This window comes from Bufo gargarizans, chromosome 2 (genome assembly GCF_014858855.1).
Source record: "Bufo gargarizans isolate SCDJY-AF-19 chromosome 2, ASM1485885v1, whole genome shotgun sequence".
Lineage (NCBI taxonomy): Eukaryota > Metazoa > Chordata > Amphibia > Anura > Bufonidae > Bufo > Bufo gargarizans.
In genome coordinates, this window is record NC_058081.1 from 503513692 (window position 1) to 503534263 (window position 20572).

At 44.5% G+C, this 20572-nt stretch overlaps 1 protein-coding gene across 2 annotated transcripts in view; it reads right to left on the reverse strand.

Moving 5' to 3' along the window:
* LOC122926525 (matrix metalloproteinase-21-like) overlaps positions 1–20572 on the reverse strand; it is a 99756-nt gene that overhangs the window by 23612 nt on the left and 55572 nt on the right. Inside the window, exon 1 of one of the 2 annotated variants that reach the window (XM_044277916.1) lies at positions 3875–4091. The exons of the other annotated variant lie outside the window; for it this stretch is intronic. The gene's annotated coding sequence lies outside the window, so the exon portion shown is untranslated. Of the gene's footprint in view, positions 1–3874; positions 4092–20572 lie in introns of those variants that run through there. 2 annotated transcript variants of the gene reach the window in all.

Below are 20572 nucleotides of genomic sequence, written 5' to 3' on the forward strand. Positions count from 1 at the left end.
TTTTTATCTGCTCATTGTAATAATGAGGGAATAACACACACCTGGCCATGGAACAGCTGAGAAGCCATTGTCCCATTACTTTTGGTCCCTTAACAAGTGGGAGGCACATATGCAAACTGTTGTAATTCCTACACCGTTCACCTGATTTGGATGTAAATGCCCTCAAATTAAAGCTGACAGTCTGCAGTTAAAGTACATCTTGTTTGTTTCATTTCAAATCCATTGTGGTGGTGTATAGAGCCAAAAATGTTAGAATTGTGTCAATGTCCCAATATTTATGGACCTGACTGTACATAAAGGCCAGTATAGGGGATTTTAGTTCCCCGCTGCTGATTATCCCTGATTCGTAATGCATATTCTCACTCTGCCTAAGGCCCCTTGCAGATGAGCATGCTCGGATTAGGTCTGGATACGTTGCGGATGCGTTCAGTGAAAACTGCTCGATTTCGCAAGTCCATTCAGTTTTTATCGCGCGGGAGCAATGCGTTTTGCACGCGAGTAATAAAAAAAGGAATGGTTACAAACTACATCTCTTACAAACCTGCTTGCGGATGCAATGCGATTTTCACGCAGCCCCATTCACTTCTATGTGGCCAGCTTTGATAAAAAAAATCGCAGAATAAAGAACATGCAGCGATTTTCACGCAGTGATGCTTGAAAAGCAACGCTTATGTACACACACCCATTGAAATGAATAGGTTCGGATTCCGTGCGGGTGTAATGCGTTCGCTTCACGCATTGCACCCACGTGGAATACTCGCTCGTGTGACCAAATGGTAAATTATAGCAGTTTCACTTGAGGCTACATACACATAGTGCATATTAAGCCTCATTCACACGTCAGTGTTTGGTCAGTGATTTCCATCAGTGATTATGAGCCAAAACCAGGATTGGAGCCTCCACAGGCATAAGGTGTAAGGGAAAGATCTGCATCTGTCCTGTGTTTGCGACCAAAGCCGCACCTGGTTTTGCCTCAAAATCACTGATAGAAATCACTGACCAAATCCTTATGCATGGATTTTCGTGCAGAAAATCCGTAGTGTAATACAGTACCAGCTAACTAGATGAGATTAATAAAATCCTGTGTATGTGGTGGGAAAAATTGCCATGCAGAAACTGACCTGCAGTACAAATTTTGAAATCCACAGCATTTTAATTGTTTGTGCGGATTTTCAGTACAGATTTGATTTTAGGCAAATCTGCATCAAAATCCATGACAAAATGTCGATTTGGTGCGGTGAAGCATTGAAAACTGCACGAAAAAACTAGCAAAAAGTACACAGACGTGCGTATGTACCCTCATGCGTTTATAATATGTTTTTAGCAAAATGTCTTCCTTTAGGATGAAATCCAGACACCCCCCTCCCTTCCCCCACCATCTTTATACCATTACACTGCCACAAGTTTATTTTTTTAAGCAATCCTTCATGAAGACATCTACCTAAACACTTTGAGGATCAGTTCACACATGACTGTTTAGCTGCGGATTCACTACGGCAAAAAATCTGCAGCATTTCTGCTTGTAATCTGCAGTCAGGGTGGATAAAAATCTATGATTTTTTTTTTAAATCGGATTTCTTTTTATATAAAATGCTTTTTGAAGAAAATATATTACTATCCACAGGTTATTCCATCATGAAATACAGATTAGTTTTTTTTTAACTATGTAGAATAAGGCTGTATTCCATTAATCCATTCACAATGTCATGCTCTTCCAGAGGTTTATGTAAGATTATTGGGCAGTTTCTCTGCCTACAAGATATTATCACAGATGCTTGGTTTACTTTTGTAGTTCTCAAAACTGAATTTGACTCAGCAGAGATCACATGCCTCTTCTTCACAGCAAAAATGTTATAACATGAACAGAGTTGAGAAAAAGACCTTAATCCTAACTTCTACAAACCTATGAATGCAGAATCAACCTAATCAAACTAATATGAAAAGTTATTATTCTAAAAATCTACTTGCATAGTATAAGTTTTACCAGCAAGCATTAGTCTTTATGTAGAAAACTATTATTTAAATCAAGCCTTACTGACTAGTGATTTAAATCAGTTTGATTTAAATCAAATCCACCCTGTCTGCAGTAGAAAAAAACTAAATAAATGGTGCTTTTTGTCACAGATTCCATTCTTTGCATTGGAAAGGGTGAAATCCGCTGTATAAATTGACATGCTGCACATTTAAAATCCGTACCACAGGTTCTGCTGTGCATTTTTTCTACCACATGTGAAGTAAAATTGCCCCAAAATTCACTTTGCCGATACTGTACAATGCTGCAGATTTGCCACATGAAGATCCCCGACAGCAAATCCGCAGCTAGTCATGTGTGAACCCAGCCTGACGCTTTTGTACTCTGCTTAAAAATTTAGGATGTGGAAACTGCCAGCAAGCTGCTGCTGACAGATCTGTCATTCTTATTATGTCTCTCTGCAGTATAATGGTGTAATGCTGAGAGCTTACTGTGTGAATCAGTGGCTTACCACACACTCAGTATATGAATATCCAGTTCATGAAGATCCAATAGTATGAGATATCCATGTATTAATTTGACCTTAAGTTTAAAGGAAACCTGTCACCTGCTTTACCCTCCCACAACCAAAAGCCATTTCAGCTTATATTTATCATTATCTAGTTGATGAGTCCCACATTGCGCATGTGAATCAAAACCTTGGGGAAGCAGCTATGCAGGGAAATTGTAAGCATGCTGAATTCATCTCTGGTAACCTAAAGAAAGTAGGACTCATCTCAGGTCATTTACATATAGGGTGGGGAAAATGTCGACAATTTCAAAATTTGGGGCTCTTTAACTAGATAATGATAAGTATAAGCAGAATTGGCATCTGGTTATTGGGGTTTAAAGAAGGTGACAGGTTCCCTTTAAGGGGTTGTATACTAGACAACCATTTTCCAAGTCCCCTTTTTAGGCCATATGGAATTAAAGGGGAAGGGGGGCATTATCAGAACCTCTCTTAGCCAGAACAGAGAAGAGCGGCAAAGTGCATGATTTCAGTAATGCCGTATTTCCCTGAGAATGACCCATGGACCTTCCCTGACAATAAAAGCTGATCACAGGGGCTACCAGTCTGGTAATCAGTAGAGATCTGTCAGGGAACCGGTCACATAAGTCACAATTATCAAAACCAGACTACAGTGAATAATCCCTTTAAATTACAGTTACATTAAAATTATTTCATTATTACATGTAGGACTTTGCTCTTTTATGCCTTTGCCATGCATAAAATATAATGACAATGTATAAGAAGACACAGAATACTGTGAAATAGTATATAGAATCTAAATGAAGTAGAAGAACCAGTGGGAGTCCCAGCTGAAAGACCCTTACATATCTGACTTTGAGGCTGAAATCACACGTGTACATTTCTGGTGCAGTTTATGAGCTAAACACAGGGTTGGATACAAAATGTGTTCCTTTATTTGCACTTTTGCTCTAAACATGGTATCATAAACTGCATCTGCAAATCCAGGGAATACCCTTTTGATATATAATATGTTGCAGTTGACAATATATGAAAAAACATACTTAGTATAATAAAACTAATACCAAAAAAAGCTGTCCCACAGAAAAATATATTAAAAGTAAAAATTTATCAAACTAAGAAAGCAAATATAATAAACCAAAAAATAAAACAATATCAAACTGAGAAAAATAAACATTCATTAAATGTTTTAAGTCATGAAAACCTAAAGTTAAAATGAACATTAATATCACATAAGTAATAAAATAACACCGTGATGCTAATGCTTTTGCTTTATAGGTCTTTAAAGATTTGTTTTTTTTGTAGAAGGCTTAATAGGAAGAAATATTGTAATAGAATTCAGGATCATCTTGGTCGGGTTAGGTTGTACTCACCTGCTGAGATTCCCCTTCGGTATGTGTCTGATTCTAGTGTGCAGCCTACTGACTGGTCTTCTTTAACAAGGTCAGAGCAGGGATGTGTGCGATCCCGCCCATGAATAAATCAAAAGATTTCATCTGAGATGTCATACAAGCTGTTAGCTTATAACGAATAAAGAAGGAATGTCAAAATCCTAATTATGTATCTCTGCACTCAAGCTACTTGTCTACAGCTGGCTGGTCCTGGCTGTTTTCAGACAGTATCCTAGACTGGTCACTCATAAAGTCAGTGGCTTGAAAATATTAACCTACAATGCCGGGAATAGGACAATGTCCAACGTGACCACATCTTTATCCTATGTGAATTAATGGCACGGAACAGCGAGTCTTACTAAACTCAAACACTTTCCAAGGAGTCCCAAATAACATAAGGTTTGGAGACTGATACACTGGAGTTAAAGATGTCCTAGGAGAGGACAGTGCCACCCTTATCCATAAGTTATATCTGGTATTGCAGCTCAGCCATTTTAAAGTTAATAGCACAGTGTGTGACAAGAGTGACAATGTTTCTGGAAACACAGAAACGTTTACTAATATGATATAGTATAAGCCCTTTAAGAAGACAAATAAATCCTTTAGCTGTAGTGATCCTTTGGAGCTGGCCCTCAGAGGTCCACATATTGTAGAATTTAGGAAGCACCATTCATCATTTAATGTCACTTTAAGGGTATGTTTACACATTGCAGATTGCATCTGATTCATCTCAGTGGGGTTTGCAGTGTGAGGGGGGGGGGGGGGGGGCTCTCATATGTGGAACAAACTATCTGAAATTTTTGCAATAAATGTTACGTATTCATATACCTTTATTTTATAGACTTATAGAAGAGAAATAACATGAACTCCAGTGGTCTTTTATGATGCCTTTGTGCAGTATAAACTCTACCATAAGATGATATCAGTAGTATCGGTCCACTCCTCACATACAACTTGTCCATCAGAAGTCTTACATCTAGAATGTGGTCCCTGATTGTGCAGGCTGTGTCACATTTCATGTAGTCAGTGGTGCATTCAACATGCACTGCTTGTTGTAAGCGGTAACAGTTGCCTGATTTTGGGGATGTGTAATCTGTGGTGGTCAACTTTGGATGAAGAAGTGAAGGTTGGTTTTCTTGGTCTCTAGTATCTAGCTGTTCTGAAGAGTAATATTCCCAGATGCCTAGTTAATGGATATAGTTAATATTACCTGGGAATTAGAGTAGTTACTAATCCTGGTTTCTAGTAGGTAGGGATGAGAGTTGGTAATATTTTATAGTCTCCAGTTTGTAATATTTCCTAAGATCCAGGGGATATAGGAGATATGTACTCTCTGGAGTCCAGTAGGTGGGGATGGAGAGATAGATATAAGTAAGGGATGTGAAACAAGTAGATATTGCATTCCCTATCTGCATAACTTCAGCATACCTTCCAGTATGATGCTTGCCCATAACTGCTGGTTTTGATGCTGGCAGTACCTCTGTCAAGTCTGATAGTGACAAATAGTTGAGTGGCTAGTAGAGTTGAGCGAACACCTGGATGTTCGGGTTCGAGAAGTTCGGCCGAACATCCCGGAAATGTTCGGGTTCGGGATCCGAACCCGATCCGAACTTCGTCCCGAACCCGAACCCCATTGAAGTCAATGGGGACCCGAACTTTTCGGCACTAAAAAGGCTGTAAAACAGCCCAGGAAAGAGCTAGAGGGCTGCAAAAGGCAGCAACATGTAGGTAAATCCCCTGCAAACAAATGTGGATAGGGAAATGAATTAAAATAAAAATTAAATAAATAAAAATTAACCAAAATCAATTGGAGAGAGGTTCCATAGCAGAGAATCTGGCTTCCCGTCACCCACCACTGGAACAGTCCATTCTCAGATATTTAGGCCCCGGCACCCAGGCAGAGGAGAGAGGTCCCGTAACAGACAATCTGTCTTCATGTCAGCAGAGAATTAGTCTGCATGTCATAGCAGAGAATGAGGCTTCACGTCAGCCACCACTGCAACAGTCCATTGGCATATATTTAGGCCCAGCACCCAGGCAGAGGAGGGAGGTCCCGTAACAGAGAATCTGTCTTCATGTCAGCAGAGAATTAGTCTGCATGTCATAGCAGAGAATGAGGCTTCACGTCAGCCACCACTGCAACAGTCCATTGGCATATATTTAGGCCCAGCACACACACAGGCAGAGGAGAGAGGTCCCGTAACAGAGAATCTGGCTTCATGTCAGCAGAGAATCAGTCTGCATGTCATAGCAGAGAATGAGGCTTCACGTCAGCCACCACTGCAACAGTCCATTGGCATATATTTAGGCCCAGCACACACACAGGCAGAGGAGAGAGGTCCCGTAACAGAGAATCTGGCTTCATGTCAGCAGAGAATCAGTCTGCATGTCATAGCAGAGAATGAGGCTTCACGTCAGCCACCACTGCAACAGTCCATTGGCATATATTTAGGCCCAGCACACACACAGGCAGAGGAGAGAGGTCCCGTAACAGAGAATCTGTCTTCATGTCAGCAGAGAATTAGTCTGCATGTCATAGCAGAGAATGAGGCTTCACGTCAGCCACCACTGCAACAGTCCATTGGCATATATTTAGGCCCAGCACACACACAGGCAGAGGAGAGAGGTCCCGTAACAGAGAATCTGGCTTCATGTCAGCAGAGAATCAGTCTGCATGTCATAGCAGAGAATGAGGCTTCACGTCAGCCACCACTGCAACAGTCCATTGGCATATATTTAGGCCCAGCACACACACAGGCAGAGGAGAGAGGTCCCGTAACAGAGAATCTGGCTTCATGTCAGCAGAGAATCAGTCTGCATGTCATAGCAGAGAATGAGGCTTCACGTCAGCCACCACTGCAACAGTCCATTGGCATATATTTAGGCCCAGCACACACACAGGCAGAGGAGAGAGGTCCCGTAACAGAGAATCTGTCTTCATGTCAGCAGAGAATCAGTCTGCATGTCATAGCAGAGAATGAGGCTTCACGTCAGCCACCACTGCAACGGTCCATTGGCATATATTTAGGCCCAGCACCCAGGCAGAGGAGGGAGGTCCCGTAACAGAGAATCTGTCTTCATGTCAGCAGAGAATTAGTCTGCATGTCATAGCAGAGAATGAGGCTTCACGTCAGCCACCACTGCAACAGTCCATTGGCATATATTTAGGCCCAGCACCCAGGCAGAGGAGGGAGGTCCCGTAACAGAGAATCTGTCTTCATGTCAGCAGAGAATTAGTCTGCATGTCATAGCAGAGAATGAGGCTTCACGTCAGCCACCACTGCAACAGTCCATTGGCATATATTTAGGCCCAGCACCCAGGCAGAGGAGGGAGGTCCCGTAACAGAGAATCTGTCTTCATGTCAGCAGAGAATTAGTCTGCATGTCATAGCAGAGAATGAGGCTTCACGTCAGCCACCACTGCAACAGTCCATTGGCATATATTTAGGCCCAGCACCCAGGCAGAGGAGGGAGGTCCCGTAACAGAGAATCTGTCTTCATGTCAGCAGAGAATTAGTCTGCATGTCATAGCAGAGAATGAGGCTTCACGTCAGCCACCACTGCAACAGTCCATTGGCATATATTTAGGCCCAGCACACACACAGGCAGAGGAGAGAGGTCCCGTAACAGAGAATCTGGCTTCATGTCAGCAGAGAATCAGTCTGCATGTCATAGCAGAGAATGAGGCTTCACGTCAGCCACCACTGCAACAGTCCATTGGCATATATTTAGGCCCAGCACACACACAGGCAGAGGAGAGAGGTCCCGTAACAGAGGATCTGGCTTCATGTCAGCAGAGAATCAGTCTGCATGTCATAGCAGAGAATCAGGCTTCACGTCACCCACCACTGCAACAGTCCATTGGCATATATTTAGGCCTAGCACACAGGCAGAGCAGAGAGGTCCCGTAACAGACAATCTGGCTTCATGACAGCAGAGAATCAGTCTGCATGTCATAGCAGAGAATGAGGCTTCACGTCACCCACCACTGCAACAGTCCATTGGCATATATTTAGGCCTAGCACACAGGCAGAGCAGAGAGGTCCCGTAACAGACGATCTGGCTTCATGTCAGCAGAGAATCAGTCTGCATGTCATAGCAGAGAATGAGGCTTCACGTCAGCCACCACTGCAACAGTCCATTGGCATATATTTAGGCCTAGCACACAGGCAGAGGAGAGAGGTCCCGTAACAGACAATCTGGCTTCATGTCAGCAGAGAATCAGTCTGCATGTCATAGCAGAGAATGAGGCTTCACGTCACCCACCACTGCAACAGTCCATTGGCATATATTTAGGCCTAGCACACAGGCAGAGCAGAGAGGTCCCGTAACAGACAATCTGGCTTCATGACAGCAGAGAATCAGTCTGCATGTCATAGCAGAGAATGAGGCTTCACGTCACCCACCACTGCAACAGTCCATTGGCATATATTTAGGCCTAGCACACAGGCAGAGCAGAGAGGTCCCGTAACAGACGATCTGGCTTCATGTCAGCAGAGAATCAGTCTGCATGTCATAGCAGAGAATGAGGCTTCACGTCAGCCACCACTGCAACAGTCCATTGGCATATATTTAGGCCTAGCACACAGGCAGAGGAGAGAGGTCCCGTAACAGACAATCTGGCTTCATGTCAGCAGAGAATCAGTCTGCATGTCATAGCAGAGAATGAGGCTTCACGTCACCCACCACTGCAACAGTCCATTGGCATATATTTAGGCCTAGCACACAGGCAGAGCAGAGAGGTCCCGTAACAGACAATCTGGCTTCATGACAGCAGAGAATCAGTCTGCATGTCATAGCAGAGAATGAGGCTTCACGTCACCCACCACTGCAACAGTCCATTGGCATATATTTAGGCCTAGCACACAGGCAGAGCAGAGAGGTCCCGTAACAGACGATCTGGCTTCATGTCAGCAGAGAATCAGTCTGCATGTCATAGCAGAGAATGAGGCTTCACGTCACCCACCACTGCAACAGTCCATTGGCATATATTTAGGCCTAGCACACAGGCAGAGCAGAGAGGTCCCGTAACAGACAATCTGGCTTCATGTCAGCAGAGAATCAGTCTGCATGTCAAAGCAGAGAATCAGGCTTCACGTCAGCCACCACTGCAACAGTCCATTGTCATAAATTTAGGCCCAGCACCCAGGCAGAGGAGAGAGGTCCCGTAACAGACAATCTGGCTTCATGTCAGCAGAGAATTAGTCTGCATGTCATAGCAGAGAATCAGGCTTCATGTCAGCCACCACTGCAACAGTCCATTGGCATATATTTAGGCCTAGCACACAGGCAGAGGAGAGGTTCATTCAACTTTGGGTAGCCTCGCAATATAATGGTAAAATGAAAATAAAAATAGGATTGAATGAGGAAGTGCCCTGGAGTCCAATAATATATGGTTATGGGGAGGTAGTTAATGTCTAATCTGGACAAGGGACGGACAGGTCCTGTGGGATCCATGCCTGGTTCATTTTTATGAACGTCAGCTTGTCCACATTGGCTGTAGACAGGCGGCTGCGTTTGTCTGTAATGACGCCCCCTGCCGTGCTGAATACACGTTCAGACAAAACGCTGGCTGCCGGGCAGGCCAGCACCTCCAAGGCATAAAAGGCTAGCTCTGGCCACGTGGACAATTTAGAGACCCAGAAGTTGAATGGGGCCGAACCATCAGTCAGTACGTGGAGGGGTGTGCACACGTACTGTTCCACCATGTTAGTGAAATGTTGCCTCCTGCTAACACGTTGCGTATCAGGTGGTGGTGCAGTTAGCTGTGGCGTGTTGACAAAAGTTTTCCACATCTCTGCCATGCTAACCCTGCCCTCAGAGGAGCTGGCCGTGACACAGCTGCCTTGGCGACCTCTTGCTCCTCCTCTGCCTTGGCCTTGGGCTTCCACTTGTTCCCCTGTGACATTTGGGAATGCTCTCAGTAGCGCGTCTACCAACGTGCGCTTGTACTCGCGCATCTTCCTATCACGCTCCAGTGCAGGAAGTAAGGTGGGCACATTGTCTTTGTAGCGTGGATCCAGCAGGGTGGCAACCCAGTAGTCCGCACAGGTTAAAATGTGGGCAACTCTGCTGTCGTTGCGCAGGCACTGCAGCATGTAGTCGCTCATGTGTGCCAGGCTGCCCAGGGGTAAGGACAAGCTGTCCTCTGTGGGAGGCGTATCGTCATCGTCCTGCCTTTCCCCCCAGCCACGCACCAGTGATGGACCCGAGCTGCGTTGGGTGCCACCCCGCTGTGACCATGCTTCATCCTCATCCTCCTCCACCTCCTCCTCATCCTCGTCCTCCTCGTCCTCCAGTAGTGGGCCCTGGCTGGCCACATTTGTACCTGGCCTCTGCTGTTGCCAAAAACCTCCCTCTGAGTCACTTCGAAGAGACTGGCCTGAAAGTGCTAAAAATGACCCCTCTTCCTCCTCCTCCTCCTCCTCCTGGGCCACCTCCTCTTGCATCATCGCCCTAAGTGTTTTCTCAAGGAGACATAGAAGTGGTATTGTAACGCTGATAACGGCGTCATCGCCACTGGCCATGTTGGTGGAGTACTCGAAACAGCGCAACAGGGCACACAGGTCTCGCATGGAGGCCCAGTCATTGGTGGTGAAGTGGTGCTGTTCTGTAGTGCGACTGACCCGTGCGTGCTGCAGCTGAAACTCCACTATGGCCTGCTGCTGCTCGCACAGTCTGTCCAGCATGTGCAAGGTGGAGTTCCACCTGGTGGGCACGTCGCATATGAGGCGGTGAGCGGGAAGGCCGAAGTTACGCTGTAGCGCAGACAGGCGAGCAGCAGCAGGATGTGAACGCCGGAAGCGCGAACAGACGGCCCGCACTTTATGCAGCAGCTCTGACATGTCGGGGTAGTTGTGAATGAACTTCTGCACCACCAAATTCAGCACATGCGCCAAGCAAGGGATGTGCGTCAAATTGGCTAGTCCCAGAGCTGCAACGAGATTTCGCCCATTATCACACACCACCAGGCCGGGCTTGAGGCTCACCGGCAGCAACCACTCGTCGGTCTGTTGTTCAATACCCCGCCACAACTCCTGTGCGGTGTGGGGCCTGTCCCCCAAACATATGAGTTTCAGAATGGCCTGCTGACGTTTACCCCGGGCTGTGCTGAAGTTCGTGGTGAAGGTGTGTGGCTGACTGGATGAGCAGGTGGAAGAAGAGGAGGAGGAAGCCGAGAAGGAGGAGGTGGCAACAGGAGGCAAAGAATGTTGCCCTGCGATCCTTGGCGGCGGAAGGACGTGTGCCAAACAGCTCTCCGCCTGGGGCCCAGCTGCCACTACATTTACCCAGTGTGCAGTTAGGGAGATATAGCGTCCCTGGCCGTGCTTACTGGTCCACGTATCTGTGGTTAGGTGGACCTTGCTACAGATGGCGTTGCGCAGTGCACACTTGATTTTATCGGATACTTGGTTGTGCAGGGAAGGCACGGCTCTCTTGGAGAAGTAGTGCCGGCTGGGAACAACATACTGTGGGACAGCAAGCGACATGAGCTGTTTGAAGCTGTCTGTGTCCACCAGCCTAAATGACAGCATTTCATAGGCCAGTAGTTTAGAAATGCTGGCATTCAGGGCCAGGGATCGAGGGTGGCTAGGTGGGAATTTACGCTTTCTATCAAATGTTTGTGAGATGGAGAGCTGAACGCTGGCGTGTGACATGGTTGAGACGCTTGGTGACGGAGGTGGTGGTGGTGGTGTTGGTGGTACATCCCCTGTTTGCTGGGCGGCAGGTGCCAACGTTCCTCCAGAGGCGGAGGAAGAGGCCGAGGCGGCAGCAGCAGAATAGGCCGAGGCGGCAGCAGCAGAAGAGGTAGCAGGGGGAGCCTGAGTGACTTCCTTGGTTTTAAGGTGTTTACTCCACTGCAGTTCATGCTTTGCATGCAGGTGCCTGGTCATGCAGGTTGTGCTCAGGTTCAGAACGTTAATGCCTCGCTTCAGGCTCTGATGGCACAGCGTGCAAACCACTCGGGTCTTGTCGTCAGCACATTGTTTGAAGAAGTGCCATGCCAGGGAACTCCTTGAAGCTGCCTTTGGGGTGCTCGGTCCCAGATGGCGGCGGTCAGTAGCAGGCGGAGTCTCTTGGCGGCGGGTGTTCTGCTTTTGCCCACTGCTCCCTCTTTTGCTACGCTGTTGGCTCGGTCTCACCACTGCCTCTTCCTCCGAACTGTGAAAGTCAGTGGCACGACCTTCATTCCATGTGGGGTCTAGGACCTCATCGTCCCCTGCATCGTCTTCCACCCAGTCTTGATCCCTGACCTCCTGTTCAGTCTGCACACTGCAGAAAGACGCAGCAGTTGGCACCTGTGTTTCGTCATCATCAGAGACATGCTGAGGTGGTATTCCCATGTCCTCATCATCAGGAAACATAAGTGGTTGTGCGTCAGTGCATTCTATGTCTTTCACCGCTGGGGAAGGGCTAGGTGGATGCCCTTGGGAAACCCTGCCAGCGGAGTCTTCAAACAGCATAAGAGACTGCTGCATAACTTGAGGCTGAGACAGTTTCCCTGGTATGCATGGGGGTGATGTGACAGACTGATGGGGTTGGTTTTCAGGCGCCATCTGTGCGCTTTCTGCAGAAGACTGGGTGGGAGATAATGTGAACGTGCTGGATCCACTGTCGGCCACCCAATTGACTAATGCCTGTACCTGCTCAGGCCTTACCATCCTTAGAACGGCATTGGGCCCCACCATATATCGCTGTAAATTCTGGCGGCTACTGGGACCTGAGGTAGTTGGTACACTAGGACGTGTGGATGTGGCAGAACGGCCACGTCCTCTCCCAGCACCAGAGGGTCCACTAACACCACCACGACCATGTCCACGTCCGCGTCCCTTACTAGATGTTTTTCTCATTGTTATGGTTCACCACAACAACAAATATATTATTTGGCCCAATGTATTGTATTCAAATTCAGCGGGATATAAATTTGAGGCCTAGTATTTAGGCGCTGGGTGACCGGTATGGATTTAGTGACAGAATTAGACTTGGAAATGCACAGAAGCGTGTGTGTGTGAAGTTATTCTGAATGACCCAATGTGCACCTTGAATATTATATACCCTTTTAGGGATAGATTTCAAATAGCTCTGATATAGCAGAAACCACTAAATTATGAAATTGCTAAATTGGGAATTGTATTTCAACCCAGAACAAAAAATGTGCTTTGACGGACACTAAATAACTTTCCCAGCCACAACAGGACAGCGTTAACGAGAGATTTAGCAGGATATAAATTTGAGGCCTAGTATTTAGGCGCTGGGTGACCGGTATGGATTTAGTGACAGAATTAGACTTGGAAATGCACAGAAGCGTGTGTGTGTGAAGTTATTCTGAATGACCCAATGTGCACCTTGAATATTATATACCCTTTTAGGGATAGATTTCAAATAGCTCTGATATAGCAGAAACCACTAAATTATGAAATTGCTAAATTGGGAATTGTATTTCAACCCAGAACAAAAAATGTGCTTTGACGGACACTAAATAACTTTCCCAGCCACAACAGGACAGCGTTAACGAGAGATTTAGCAGGATATAAATTTGAGGCCTAGTATTTAGGCGCTGGGTGACAGGTATGGGTTTAGTGACAGAATTAGACTTAGAAATACACAGTAGCGGGTGTGTGTGAAGTTATTCTGAATGACCCAATGTGCACCTTGAATATTATATACCCTTTTAGGGATAGATTTCAAATAGCTCTGATATAGCAGAAACCACTAAATTATGAAATTGCTAAATTGGGAATTGTATTTCAACCCAGAACAAAAAATGTGCTTTGACGGACACTAAATAACTTTCCCAGCCACAACAGGACAGCGTTAACGAGAGATTTAGCAGGATATAAATTTGAGGCCTAGTATTTAGGCGCTGGGTGACAGGTATGGGTTTAGTGACAGAATTAGACTTAGAAATACACAGTAGCGGGTGTGTGTGAAGTTATTCTGAATGACCCAATGTGCACCTTGAATATTATATACCCTTTTAGGGATAGATTTCAAATAGCTCTGATATAGCAGAAACCACTAAATTATGAAATTGCTAAATTGGGAATTGTATTTCAACCCAGAACAAGAAATGTGCTTGAACGGACACTAAATAACTCGCCCAGCTACAGCACTAAGGACAGATTTAGCTGGATATAAATTTGAGGCCTAGTATTTAGGCGCTGGGTGACAGGTATGGGTTTAGTGACAGAATTAGACTTGGAAATGCACAGTAGCGGGTGTGTGAAGTTATTCTGAATGTCCCTATGTGCACCTTCAATATGATCTACCCTTTTAGGGATAGATTTCAAATAGCTCTGATATAGCAGAAACCACTAAATTATGAAATTGCTAAATTGGGAATTGTATTTCAACCCAGAACAAGAAATGTGCTTGAACGGACACTAAATAACTCGCCCAGCTACAGCACTAAGGACAGATTTAGCTGGATATAAATTTGAGGCCTAGTATTTAGGCGCTGGGTGACAGGTATGGGTTTAGTGACAGAATTAGACTTGGAAATACACAGTAGCGGGTGTGTGTGAAGTTATTCTGAATGACCCAATGTGCACCTTGAATATTATATACCCTTTTAGGGATAGATTTCAAATAGCTCTGATATAGCAGAAACCACTAAATTATGAAATTGCTAAATTGGGAATTGTATTTCAACCCAGAACAAGAAATGTGCTTGAACGGACACTAAATAACTCGCCCAGCTACAGCACTAAGGACAGATTTAGCTGGATATAAATTTGAGGCCTAGTATTTAGGCGCTGGGTGACAGGTATGGGTTTAGTGACAGAATTAGACTTGGAAATGCACAGTAGCGGGTGTGTGAAGTTATTCTGAATGTCCCTATGTGCACCTTCAATATGATCTACCCTTTTAGGAATAGATTTCAAATAGCTCTGATATAGCAGAAACCACTAAATTATGAAATTGCTAAATTGGGAATTGTATTTCAACCCAGAACAAGAAATGTGCTTGAACGGACACTAAATAACTCGCCCAGCTACAGCACTAACGACAGATTTAGCTGGATATGAATTTGAGGCCTAGTATTTAGGCGCTGGGTGACAGGTATGGGTTTAGTGACAGAATTAGACTTGGAAATACACAGTAGCGGGTGTGTGTGAAGTTATTCTGAATGACCCAATGTGCACCTTGAATATTATATACCCTTTTAGGGATAGATTTCAAATAGCTCTGATATAGCAGAAACCACTAAATTATGAAATTGCTAAATTGGGAATTGTATTTCAACCCAGAACAAGAAATGTGCTTGAACGGACACTAAATAACTCGCCCAGCTACAGCACTAAGGACAGATTTAGCTGGATATAAATTTGAGGCCTAGTATTTAGGCGCTGGGTGACAGGTATGGGTTTAGTGACAGAATTAGACTTGGAAATGCACAGTAGCGGGTGTGTGAAGTTATTCTGAATGTCCCTATGTGCACCTTCAATATGATCTACCCTTTTAGGGATAGATTTCAAATAGCTCTGATATAGCAGAAACCACTAAATTATGAAATTGCTAAATTGGGAATTGTATTTCAACCCAGAACAAGAAATGTGCTTGAACGGACACTAAATAACTCGCCCAGCTACAGCACTAAGGACAGATTTAGCTGGATATAAATTTGAGGCCTAGTATTTAGGCGCTGGGTGACAGGTATGGGTTTAGTGACAGAATTAGACTTGGAAATGCACAGTAGCGGGTGTGTGAAGTTATTCTGAATGTCCCTATGTGCACCTTCAATATGATCTACCCTTTTAGGGATAGATTTCAAATAGCTCTGATATAGCAGAAACCACTAAATTATGAAATTGCTAAATTGGGAATTGTATTTCAACCCAGAACAAGAAATGTGCTTGAACGGACACTAAATAACTCGCCCAGCTACAGCACTAACGACAGATTTAGCTGGATATGAATTTGAGGCCTAGTATTTAGGCGCTGGGTGACAGGTATGGGTTTAGTGACAGAATTAGACTTGGAAATGCACAGTAGCGGGTGTGTGAAGTTATTCTGAATGACCCTATGTGTACCTTGAATATTATATACCCTTTTAGGGATAGATTTCAAATAGCTCTGATACAGCAGAAACCACTAAATTTTTAAATTGCTAAATTGGGAATTGTATTTCAACCCAGAACAAAAAATGTGCTTTGACGGACACTAAATAACTTTCCCAGCCACAACAGGACAGCGGTAACGAGAGATTTAGCGGGATATAAATTTGAGGCCTAGTATTTAGGCGCTGGGTGACCGGTATGGATTTAGTGACAGAATTAGACTGGGATATGGCCAAAAAATAACCACACTATTGCTGGTTAAATGCACATGGTGATGGGCGCAGCTTGCCCCTGATGTAGTATATGGCCAAAAAATGAACAGACTATTGCTGGTTAAATGCACTTGGTGTCACAGCTTGACCAACCACACTACTGAGGGTTAAATGCACTTGGTGACGGGCGCAGCTTGCCCCTGATGTAGTATATGGCCAAAAAATGAACAGACTATTGCTGGTTAAATGCACTTGGTGACGGGCGCAGCTTGCCCCTGATTTAGTATATGGCCAAAAAATGAACAGACTATTGCTGGTTAAATGCACTTGGTGTGATAGCTTGACCAACCACACTACTGAGGGTTAAATGCACTTGGTGACGGGCGCAGCTTGCCCCTGATGTAGTATATGGCCAAAAAATAAACAGACTATTGCTGGTTAAATGCACTTGGTGTGACAGCTTCACCCTGATGTAGGCTTTAGCCAAAAAACAAACGCACCATTGAGGGTTAAATGCACTTGGTGACAGGCGCAGCTTGCCCCTGATGTAGTATATGGCCAAAAAATAAACAGACTATTGCTGGTTAAATGCACTTGGTGTGACAGCTTCACCCTGATGTAGGCTTTAGCCAAAAAACAACCACACCATTGAGGGTTAAATGCACTTGGTCGCAGCTTGTGCTGGCGCACCACAAGACACAAAATGGCCGCCGATCACCCCAGAAAAATGTGACTGACAAACGGTCTGGGCAGCCTAAAAACAGTGAGCAATTGAGGATCAGCAGCTCAATGATCCACAGCTGCAGATCGATCAGTTAATCAAGTCCTTTGGAGGAGTTAATCTGCCTAATCTCGCCCTACTGTCGCAGCCGCAACCTCTCCCTACGCTAATCAGAGCAGAGTGACGGGCGGCGCTATGTGACTCCAGCTTAAATAGAGGCTGGGTCACATGGTGCTCTGGCCAATCACAGCCATGCCAATAGTAGGCATGGCTGTGATGGCCTCTTGGGGCAAGTAGTATGACGCTTGTTGATTGGCTGCTTTGCAGCCTTTCAAAAAGCGCCAAGAAAGCGTCACAAAAGCGCGAAGAAAGCGACGAACACCGAACCCGAACCCGGACTTTTACGAAAATGTCCGGGTTCGGGTCCGTGTCACGGACACCCCAAAATTCGGTACGAACCCGAACTATACAGTTCGAGTTCGCTCATCCCTAGTGGCTAGCGTTATGCTCTTTTGTTTCATGTGGGTGCCTACCACTTAGCCTCATAGGCCTTGTGGTGGAAGAGTTCTACAATTTTCCATAGGGCCAAATTACAGTGCCTAAATTGCAGATGCATCAACTGCACCATCTACAGTCAGGTCCATAAATATTGGGACATCAATACAATTCTAACATTGCCTCTACTGCAACTGTCTTCAGTTCCTGCTTGTTCTTGGGGCATTTTCCCTTCAGTTTTGTCTTCAGCAAGTGAAATGCATGCTCAATGGGATTCAGGTCAGGTGATTGACTTGGCCATTGCATAACATTCCACTTCTTTCCATAAAAAAAACTCTTTGGTTGCTTTTGCAGTATGCTTAGGGTCATTGTCCATCTGCACTGTGAAGCGCCGTCCAATGAGTTCTGAAGCATTTGGCTGAATATGAGCAGATAATATTGCCCGAAACACTTCAGAATTCATCCTGCTGCTTTTGTCAGCAGTCACATCATCAGTAAAGACGAGAACCAGTTCCATTGGCACCCATACATGCCCAAGCCATTACCACCACCATGCCTGACTGATGAGGTGGTATGCTTAGGATCATGAGCAGTTCCTTTCATTCTCCATACTCTTCTCTTCCCATCACTCTGGTACACGTTGATCTTTGTCTCATCTGTCCCTAGGATGTTGTTCCCGAACTGTGAAGGCTTTTTTAGATGTCCTTTGGCAAACTCTAATCTGGCCTTCCTGTTTTTGATGCTCACCAATGGTGTACATCTTGTGGTGAACCCTCTGTATTCACTCTGGTGAAGTCTTCTCTTGATTGTTGACTTTGACACACATACACCTACCTCCTGGAGAGTGTTCTTGATCTGGCCAACTGTTGTAAAGGGTGTTTTCTTGACCAGGGAAATAATTCTGGTCCACAGTTGTTTTCCGTGGTCTTCCGGGTCTTTTGGTGTTTCTGAGCTCACCGGTGCGTTCCTTCTTTTTAAGAATGTTCCAAACTGTTGTTTTGGCCACGCCTAATGTTTTTGCTATCTCTCTGATGGGTTTTGTTTGTTTTCAGCCTAATGATGGCTTGCTTCACTGATAGTGACAGCTCTTTGGATCTCATCTTAAGAGTTGACAGCAACAGATTCCAAATGCAAATGGCACACTTGAAATGAACTCTGGACCTTTTATCTGCTCATTGTAATTGGGATAATGAGGGAATAACACACACCTGGCCACGGAACAGCTGAGAAGCCAATTGTCCCATTACTTTTGGCCCCTTAACAAGTGGGAGGCACATATGCAAACTGTTGTAATTCCTACACCGTTCACCTGATTTGGATGTAAATACCCTTAAATTAAAGCTGACAGTCTGCAGTTAAAGCACATCTAGTTCGTTTCATGTCAAATCTATTGTGGTGGTGTATCGAGCCAAAATGTTAGAATTGTGTTGATGTCCCAATATTTATGGACCTGACTGTATATCTGCAACACCTCTAAGGTTTCCATGAGCAACCCTACAAATTCTGCAATTAACCAAACATATTTTCCATTGACCCCTGAAAATTATGGACCAGTAGGAGATTTTGGATTAAAATTGAATCCAGTAATATTTTGTGATCAGCAGAAGAGCAGCAGCAGGATGGGAGGAGGAGGATCAAACTCATGTAGTTATACTGTCCTATGGAATCCGCACTCCCTGGCACCAAAGAATAGATATTTATTTAATAATGCCAAGAACTTTATGAAATGCGTGAGAAACATTCTGTATTCGTTAGAAATTGTGTGGTATTTAGGTTTTGTGTTTGTATTTTTTACAAAGAAGGATTTTTTATGTAAATAATTACATTGTGTTAGACATAGCTGGATAGGTTTTTCATATATTCCAAAACTCCCTTTGTGTCTTTGACATATGTTATAGGATAAATTATAAATGTAGGTTGATACAATTATATTGCGGCCAAGCTGGATGACGGACCAAGGAAGTTATGGTAACCAGATTTCAGGGTAATATGCTTATCTTGGCACTTGATACATTTTTATTTCAAATTATAATTTGTCTGAAGACCACCTACAGACAGAGAGATCCAATGTAATGAGTCACTGGTAGATAGAACTAAAAGAGGAATTCCAGTCTGAAGCATTTTTCACATATCGCCTAGATATTAGGACCTCCACTGACTGCCAGGACAGAGGTTCCCAGTCTCATGTTCCCTCCTTGCAAGATTGTGGCTAGGAGGAGCTTGCATGGAGCAGCAGTCGTGCATGAGCCCTGCCACTCCAAGTCTAAGGCACTGATGGAAAAACAGCATGTGTTAACAGAAAAACAAACCTTGGTTCTGTCAATTTGAGAAATATCCCATATGTGTGGCCATAGTGTGCCACTTGTCTGAAACACGGGCCTCAGAAGTAAAGATACCCCCTTAAATTTTTCATTTTACAACATTTAATTGAAAAAGCACCCCAACTGTTGTGAAGCTTCTTCATAGTACAGCAATACAGCATATGTGATGTCAGATTTGCTTGGGATCATCTTTGCTGGGCTTAAAGTGCAGTTTCCCTCTAATATGGCTGAGGGTTCTCTGCAAACAGGTTTTTATGTGCAATTTTCATACATATGCTGAAAAAAGATTGAAAGTGTGATTTATGGTATAACTGCATTTGCTGTGTAAAAGGCAGATAATAGTTAATGGGCTGCATACCTCTCCCCATAGAGAGGAGGAGTTCGAACAGTCTGCAGACAGTCAATGCGTGGATAGCTGTGAAAGCAGAAAGACACAAGATTCAGCGTAGAGACAGTGGATGCCTAGACATTGATGAGTGCACATGTAGCTAACACAACGCCACAAGAAACACCAGCTAAAGTGGAGAAAAGAAAAAAATATATGATTGAAAGGCATTCCAGTGTTGAAAGCATGTGTGAATAGAAGCCCTGTGGAGATAAACAGCAGACATTGTCCAGGCTTCTGGCCCTGGACAAGCTTGAACATCCCTTAACTGTCACCTTAACTGTGCTTTTGTATTGCAGCCTGTACAAAATCTGCAGAGCACAGTGTGACATTGAGGTAATCTTTTTTTATGATTGCATTTTACTCATTTTAGACAAAAAAAATACATATTTTTTTTCAATAGGTCTTTATTAAAAATTTTCAGCTGTTCTGTTGCAAAGGGTTAACTGTTTGTCTAGCTGTGTGAAGCACACTTTCACGTTGT